General features: G+C 37.4%; 1 long non-coding RNA gene and 1 pseudogene across 2 annotated transcripts; one reads left to right on the plus strand and one right to left on the minus strand.

The window, feature by feature from the left end:
- Nucleotides 1-1,509: 1,509 nt before the first annotated feature.
- On the plus strand, nt 1,510-2,419 carry LOC149542159 (uncharacterized). The gene is made up of 2 exons (XR_016355178.1): nt 1,510-1,699; nt 1,785-2,419. It is a non-coding gene; the product is annotated as an uncharacterized LOC149542159 (long non-coding RNA).
- Nucleotides 2,420-4,510: 2,091 nt separating this feature from the next.
- LOC149542160 (protein MIZU-KUSSEI 1 pseudogene) lies at nt 4,511-7,668 on the minus strand (annotated as a pseudogene). The gene has a single exon (XR_016355431.1). The product of XR_016355431.1 is annotated as a protein MIZU-KUSSEI 1 pseudogene (transcript).
- Nucleotides 7,669-8,456: the final 788 nt, after the last annotated feature.

Genomic DNA, 8,456 nt, shown 5'->3' on the forward strand with positions numbered 1-8,456 from the left:
AAATCTCTAAGATTCTTCAAAAAAGAGGCATTCGTTGCTCTTTCAAGCCTTGTCAAATTTCGAGAAATCATTACCCCCCTCTCAAGGACCGGAGAGACATCTTTCTCGACTCGGGGGTCTATAAGATCGCTTGCTCTTGCGGTGCCCCCTACATAGGGGAAACTGGTCGCTCATTTATTACTAGAATCAAAGAGCACAGCGCTGACATTAACCATGAGCGAACCCTTAAATCTGCCCTCGCGGAGCACTCCCTCACTACTAAACATCATATTTGTCTTGAGAACACTCAGGTGCTCTCTCGAGAAGATGATTTTTTCAAAAGAAAGCTCAGGGAGGCAATAGAAATCCACAATCACCCTTCCAACCTTAATCGTGATGACGGTTGGCGCATCAGTGCTTCTTGGCATCCTCTTCTTGCTAAACTTCAATAGCCTTCCCCCCCTTCTCCCGACCGTGGTGCCTCTTCCTTTTTGTGTTTTCCATTTTCCTCTTTGGCTTTGGGGTTTCTGCTCTTTCGCTTGTTTCCTTTTTCGCTTTTGTTTGGGTTTAGTGGTGAACCCTCCCCCTCCTTCTTTCCCTCTTTGTTTTATTTTCTTATCTGCAACCTACATCTCATTTACTGTCATTTCTTCGTTCCCCTCCCACACACTTGATCTTATCTTTTGTTTCACTTCCCTCTTTTATTCTTTCGTTCTTTTGTTATTCCTCCCTTTTTTTTTTCTTTTTTCTTTTTTTTTTTAAATTTTGTATTTATTTATTTTTTATTATTATTTTTAATTAATTAATTAATTAATTTTTATTTATTTATTAATTATTTTTATTTTTATTTATTTTTATTTATTTATTTATTTATTTATTTATTTATTTTTTAAATCTTTTTGATATTGCCTTCCCTTTTATTATTTTTTCTCCTTTTTTCATTTCCTCTTTAGATTATTTATTTTAAACACATTACTTATACATTTAATATAGCAAAATTTTACATTAAAAATTGTTATGACCTTGTCTCTTTGTTCTCCGTGTCCATCTCCTCCTCCCACCTAGGCTCTCCCTCTTATATTCTACTGTGGTCTGCAACTCATCATTTTTTCTCCTCCAGCTATTCATATCCTGATGATGAATCACAGAGTGTGATTCGAAACGTTGATGCAAAAAAATGGCACACAATCGAATCCAGAATGCGCATCTTCATACTTTATCTGATTGTGGAAATCTATTCTTGTCTAAGGAACATATTTTTTATATTTTATTATATATAAGTCTTACCAAAGGGGACGCTGAGAAATAATATAAACTAATTAACCTTCCGTAAAAAGTCATAGAGCATTCAATAAATATTTAGAAAATTGTGATGTTCTAACTGTACATGCTATAGAAAATTGTCATTTAGTAAATACAAGCTTCATGTCCTTCAATTGGGGAAAGAATACATAGATTAGGTTAACAAAAAGCATTCGACAACAGAAAGAGACATCCAATTTTAAAACTTGAAAGTCCGCGTCATGCCCATTGTAAAGGCAGTATACACGTGAGGTCTGGAACTGTATTCCGTGTTTCATTTTTCCTATTCTGTATTTGCGTGTTCAGAGGTACCAAAAACATGCTTAGGTTTTTATATTTCTCCAGATTGTCTTTACTCAAATTAAAGAACAAACAAACATATAGGGCCTATGATTCCCTCACTCAAAGCAGACGCTAGGTATACGACCTGTTTTCTGAACAAAGCTCATACTTTTGATTATATTTTAGTCAATTCTGGATAAAAATTTATTTGCAATCTTTAGGAAACAATGGTCGAGAAAGGAAAAGATCAATGGGTGCCTTTAAGATCTGAGCGTGATTGCAGCAAAGTCCAAAGAAAAGAAGTACCGTGCAGGCGTGACAGACCGCCCTCTCCTGCGCTGCTGTTAAAAGTGAGCATGTGTAAAGGATGAATCTGTCAGAAAAATGGCCGGACTTGGGGATTTGTTCTTCTCAAATATTTACACGCATGTTCGAATGTGATTAATCGATCAATCAAAACCCAACAACAGGAGTGCACAGATAAATCAGTTTGCAGGCCTTGCCAGAAGTACGGTCAAGCTCCTGCTGCCACTTGCACTGATACCTCCTAACTCATCATTCCAAACCTATTTAGATCTAATTAAAAATTAATCACACTCAAACAATCCGAGTAAATAGTAAATTATTGTTGATATGTATTATAGTTTGTTTTCAATGTTTCTGGATTCGATTGCGTATCAAATTTATCACCTCAGGATAATAGAGAACACAAATATTCTGAGGATAGATCATGGAGTATGATCCGATTGCTGATATTGCTATCAGAATTTAATATGATATTAGACTTGGATGTTTCACCTCTGTATCACCTTAGATCCAATGAGTGCTAAATGTTCTATTTATTCTCATAGAGAGATGGATTTGTGTGAACCACTAGTTATTAAACATGAGTCGCACAGTTAAATCCTGATAGCAATATCACAACTTGACTTGCTGTGAAAAATATCTCCTTGTCGATATTAGATTTCTTCAATTCATTGTGTTAATGGTAATTGCTTCTAGATATGATTATTTTTATTTAAAAAATTATCATTATTTAGGATGACATTTAGGACAACACTCTGTAATCCTCCATCGTCATATTAGCTAATCAGATGATTTAAGGTGAAGAGAATTCTGATGATAGAGCCGTGGCATCATGATGATAAAAAAATCTGCGCAATTGAATCTAAAAACAGCAACTATCAGTTAATTGCAGTTTTAGATCACTTCTTACTCCATGTTCTTCAGTTGGGATATTATTCCAGTTTCAAATTTCGTAATTTTTTATTTGTGGGTATCTTATTGTGTAAGACAGTGTATCTAAACAACATAAATATAAGTGATGATAGAGCCGTGGCATCATCATCATAAAAAAAATTCCACAATTGAATTTAAAAACAGCAACTATCAGTTAATTGCAGTTCTAGATCACTTCTTACTCCATGTTCTTCAGTTGGGATATTATTCCAGTTTCAAATTTCATACATTTTGATTTGTGGGTATCTTATTGTGTAAGACAGTGTATCTAAACAACATAAATAAAAGTGAACAGGTAGCAGACAAATAAATCTTGACGATAGCTTGCGAAGTATGATACAAATACTGATAAAATCACAATCAAATTTAAAACCAGCAATTATAGTTTCAGATCAATTCTTACTTCATGATTTATTGTAGTTTTAACTTTTAACATTCAAACTTCAGATGAATTCATACTTCATGATTTCTTGTAGTTCTAAGTTTCAAACTTCAGATGAATTCCTACTTCATGACTACTTGTAGTTTTAAGATTCATGCTTCTAATTTGGGGTATCTCATGTGGTAAGAGATTTGTGTACCCAAATTGGTCATAAATAAAATCATGCAACTGACCAATTAGTATGAACCTTTGTGACCAGGCATCCAATGTCAATGATGAGTGCCAAGCATAGCTTCAGGATGATTTTTACTTTTGAGTCTGCATTTCCCGTTACTCCCATGAGATTGCTATTTCCTAGACTCCCATGTTGCAAAGCTATACAGATCATAGACTTTGTATCCAAATTCAGCACGGGCTTATGTTACAGGAACAATGTCCTCAACTTTTGATTAACCTCAAAGGCAAATCCATTAATTAGGGTTTATAGTAAATCTATTGGGTAAGGTGTAAGGCAAATTTATTGCGTTTTGTAAGCCTTCTGCTGGGTACGCAGGCAGATTGTAGGGTCTATATCCTTTGCAGAGGACTAAACTGATTCCTCCGGATTAGTAGGGGAGACATCCCAATAGTACATTTAGCTATTAGGGTTTGCGATTTAGGGTAACAGCCTAGTAACTTTGTCTATGGGGGCCAGGTGTTAATATGAAATGCAATGCTCGAATAAATTAAAAACAAAGGACGATTGCTAGCCAGAAACTCGAGATTTTTTGTTTCAATTGTATGTGTGTTTTTTAGCATCAACATTTCAGATCACACTCTGTGATCCATCATCAGGATGGGAGAGTGCAAGAATGAAAATGACTGGTGCTTGAAAGAAAAAAAGATTTAATTAGTAAATAGAGTAGACTAGTGCTGCACAGTAGATTCTCCTTTCAAACCCTTGATTGACTTTCAAGGACTTATTTTACAAAACAAGTAATCTATGCCAAAACCCACTAGAATACCATAAGGGTAGCAGCTACTTGAGTGGCTTCTTGCTTGACAGAGCTTTATGTTTTACCCAATGCATGCAATGTAATGGTAAACTGTCGAGTTTGAACACTTGTGCTTCAGTATTCAATCTACTTGGGAGATACAGTGCCGAGGTCCCATGGTTGTGACTCACAACCTTTGTTCAATTTTTTTTTTAAATGCCCAGTGTTGGTACCATTTCAGTAATGTATCATGATTAATCTTAAGAAGCATCTATGCACTCTCCATAATCTATAATTTTAGTATTCACATTATTCAAAACTAAATAGTTTAAATCACAGGAAATCAACAACATTTAATTAAAGAAATCCACGTATAAAGTTGGCAATTCATAACGTGATTTTTCTGAACAGAAAAATGGTCCAATGTTTTTACAATCCCTCTCAAGGATCCTTTAATCAGGTCCTCAATATATAAGCATTAAATGTACAATGTCTCATCAATGATATATTGTGATACTGAACGAGATCAGATGATTTAGCCAGCAGTTACAGCAGTTTATAATAGAGTAACCAGATTGCATCACTTGCCCCCGGTCCAGATTCTTGCAGAGATATAGTCAGATATTGAATTTAAATCATCTCATATAAACATTTCAGAGGCCTATGATTTCCCAAAGGGCAAACCAACCTAATACAATAGAACCCAAAGGCTTGTCTCGCCTTTGCAACAGAAATTGATGTGCTTGAAAAATGGGGAGATCTCCACTTTCCAATTTAGAATGCAACATTATCAGCAGCAAAAGCAACCAAACATTTATGATACTAGACCTGATTAATTCCCAATAAAAGCTGCCCTCCTTGTATTTTCAGCATCTGATCTCAATCAGAAAACAGAGACATCTATATAACCTAATAACACACAAAGTCAAATCTTTAGGAAGGTGTCACTGCTTGTGACCCTATCTCTTCGTCTATGGACTTGATGTTAATTTTGTAATGGATTCGGACCCTTTCCTGCTTTACCTAATCAGAACACACAAAGTCAAATCAAATCCTCAGTAAGAAAATGCTCAGCTCAGGCCCCCCTGTGCCATCAGGATTCATCATGTAAAAAGCCTCGGAGTCTCTCGATCCCACAACTCTTTCAAATTTAGCTCTCATATACATTAGCTCCCCTTCAGAGCCCTCTTCAACTGGAAGTACTCCAGCACCCATTGAAACAGCCTGAACCATGCTCAGAATCTGGCTGTCCATCTCGGAGCAGTTTCTCCTTATAGCGTACCCCGTTTTCCTTCCATTGCAATACATTGTCCAGACGGACTCCTGAAACAATTTCCCTCTATTTGCAGTCCTCTCACATTCCAGTGCAATTCTGACTAATCCAGAGGCCATCTCCTTCACAAGGGAGTTGGTAGGCGTTGCAAGTTCTAGAAGAAGAACAGGCCTCGACCTCGGATCATCTTGCACTACAAAGTGCACATGCCCTTTTCTGTAACCAAACAGTGTGCCTGTGACTCTACTTCCAAGTGATGGATTGTCAGAAGGACCTGAAGGCATTCCCATCCATTTGCAGGGAATTGGAAGAGGTATGACTCTGAAAATAGACCTCAGCATGTTTGCAAATCTCTTTGTCTTGTGGGGTGCTTTCCCAAATGGAACTAGCCCAAACAACTGCTGTTTCTGGTCATGATCATCCAAACCCATTACCCCAAGAGCACTTACCGATAGAAACTTTCTACTGCTGCTGCTGATGCTGCTGCAGCATTCTCTATCTGTCTCATCCAATGACATCTTCTTAGAACTCATGCCCAACTGGGTCGGCTAAAATGCCACGCTGGGTAAGCAGAGGTGAATGAATGAATGATTGACTTTGATGATGTCCACGAGACCTGGCAGTCTAAGCAGCACTAAACAATTTCCATATTCCTTTCCATTTCCAATCTTATACTTATGGATGCGCAACTGGGACTAGAACTGATGGACGCCCAACTGGATGGTCCAAAATGCCACACTGGGTAAGCAAAGGTGAGACAAATGAATTTTACCTTTGACAAGTCCAGGATGGTCATCAATGCAATCTCTTGAGCATTGTAAATAGCTTGATTCCTCCCATGATTAAATGCAATTCCTAGATCATCAAGATCCAGCTACCGTGAAATAGCTTGATCGTCAAGATCAATGCAATCTCTTAAGCATTATAAATAGCTTGATCAAATAGCTTGAAAGGTCCCGGATGATTATAAATGCAATCTCTTGAGCATATTGTAAATAGCTCGATTGCTCCCGTGATTAGATGCAATTCCCTGATCATCAAGATCCAGCTATCATATAGCTCGGCTTAACATTTGATCCCCTGGCCCTCATTAGCTCACCTACAATTCATCCGTATTTCTATCTACATTGATTCTAAAAACTGCCTGATAGCTACATCAGGCTTAATCCTCCCTATGTCGCTATAAATGACTATAAACCAGGACGGGCTTGATCCATCATAAATCCCACTCTAACTTTGCCCTCACATGCATGCACATATCGTCAGAAAAAAGCAACCCGGATGACACTGAAACTTGTGAAAGAAGAAAGCTGCATCTAATAAGGATGTAGAGGCAGAGAAAAGGAAGTCTCAAGGATAAAGCTGAAAGGTAAAGAAAACGACAACTCTGAAACAACTCACCTTTTGGTGATACACACTACGAAGCCCCTCTTTCGCACCGAAAAACACTTGTCAAAATCCACCGAGATCTACATCACGAGCTATCAATCAATGAAGCCCAATTTTTCACCAATCTCAAATTACAGAACCGCTGTTCAAAAAGGCTCAGATACAAATATGACCTAATGGGCATTCACAACCAAATGCAAATGTTGGAGACACAAAAGCCTAGATGCAAATACCCTAATTGTGGTATGCAGACACAAAGGTTGAAAACCCCAAAGACAATCTAGAGTTTTAGTGGATGCCTCCTAGAAATGGGTGTTTTGACTAAAGCACGCTCTCGTTTGAATTTGAGCGGCCAAATCCTTAATCATTTCCTCTTATACTAAAGTCCCACATTGAAGCAGAGGAGGGCCATTATGAGTCCAGGCAAAGGGAGACAATTTTGCAAAGCCTGTCACGAACATACTGAAGAATTCTAGTTAGACATTGCCCTCTACATACCCATCGTTAAAGTTGCGTGTATATAGCCAGCCATATACTTTATCTGGATGGATACTCATTGTGTATATCAAGAAATCTACAGGTCCAAAGCTTATTTATAGTGGGCATGACGATTGCAATGATGTGAATCATGAGGGAGACTCACAGGTAAAAAGCACGCGGAGGTCATGAGTGTTTAAGCCGGACCCAAGCATATCTTAAATCCTGCACTAAAAGCAGCAAAACGAATAAACAGGAAGAATTAAAATTAAAGAATAAACCCCGCCCTGTTACATAATTCTCAGCTTCCAACAATGCATGGATTCAAATTCCCATTGATAGAATGAGTGTTGCGAAAAAGAGACGTTTTTATAATACTTGTCAGTCAATATCTATTAGGTTTAATATTGTTTCTGATTAGGAGACTGAGATTGCAGACATAAACGGCGGACGTGACGCCGTTACGGCTGCTTATAAGTTTGATCGGCGTTTCCAACTCCTCCAATCACGTCTTCTTTTCATTGAAGCGTATATCCGCTTTAAGAAAGTGATTCTTAATTGAAATTTTTAACTATAAAAGTGCACACCATATTCTATTTGAATACTATTTGTTTTGCCTATGATTAGTGTTACGGAGAACAATCATTCATTGAGTTTACTCTATGTTAATTAGAGGTGATTACTCAAGTAGTGTACTTATTATTAATCTAGGGAACAAAATTATAAGTGGATCGATTTAGTTCTATATTTCACTTTTACTATTATGCTTATGCTCTAGCATTTAATGTTTTTAGTGATAAGTTGGATTCCCTTTGTTTGCTTTACTATATTATAATTATTAGCGATTGGTAGTTCTTAGGCAGGGTTCCTATGGGCGGGGCTTGGCCTCTATTTTTGTAGAGCAGGTGGCTCCATGATACTTGTTTTTTTTTTTGGGGGGGGCGGGGGGGAGGGGGGCTAAAGGGTTAATTGGAATCTTTTCTTTTAAAATAAGAGCCCCGAATTTTTAGCCTTCTTAATTTGAGCGGGTGAAAAAGAGGTGGGGCTGAATTTAGCCCCACCAGCTTAGGGAGGAATTATGCCATTTGTCAACAATCTACACTTTTTTTCACCAAAATGAATTCCCACCAAACAGATTTATGAATTAATTTAATTTAAT

This window comes from Cupressus sempervirens, chromosome 8, assembly GCF_028749045.1.
Source record: "Cupressus sempervirens isolate cs-2001-9-10 chromosome 8, ASM2874904v1, whole genome shotgun sequence".
NCBI lineage: Eukaryota > Viridiplantae > Streptophyta > Pinopsida > Cupressales > Cupressaceae > Cupressus > Cupressus sempervirens.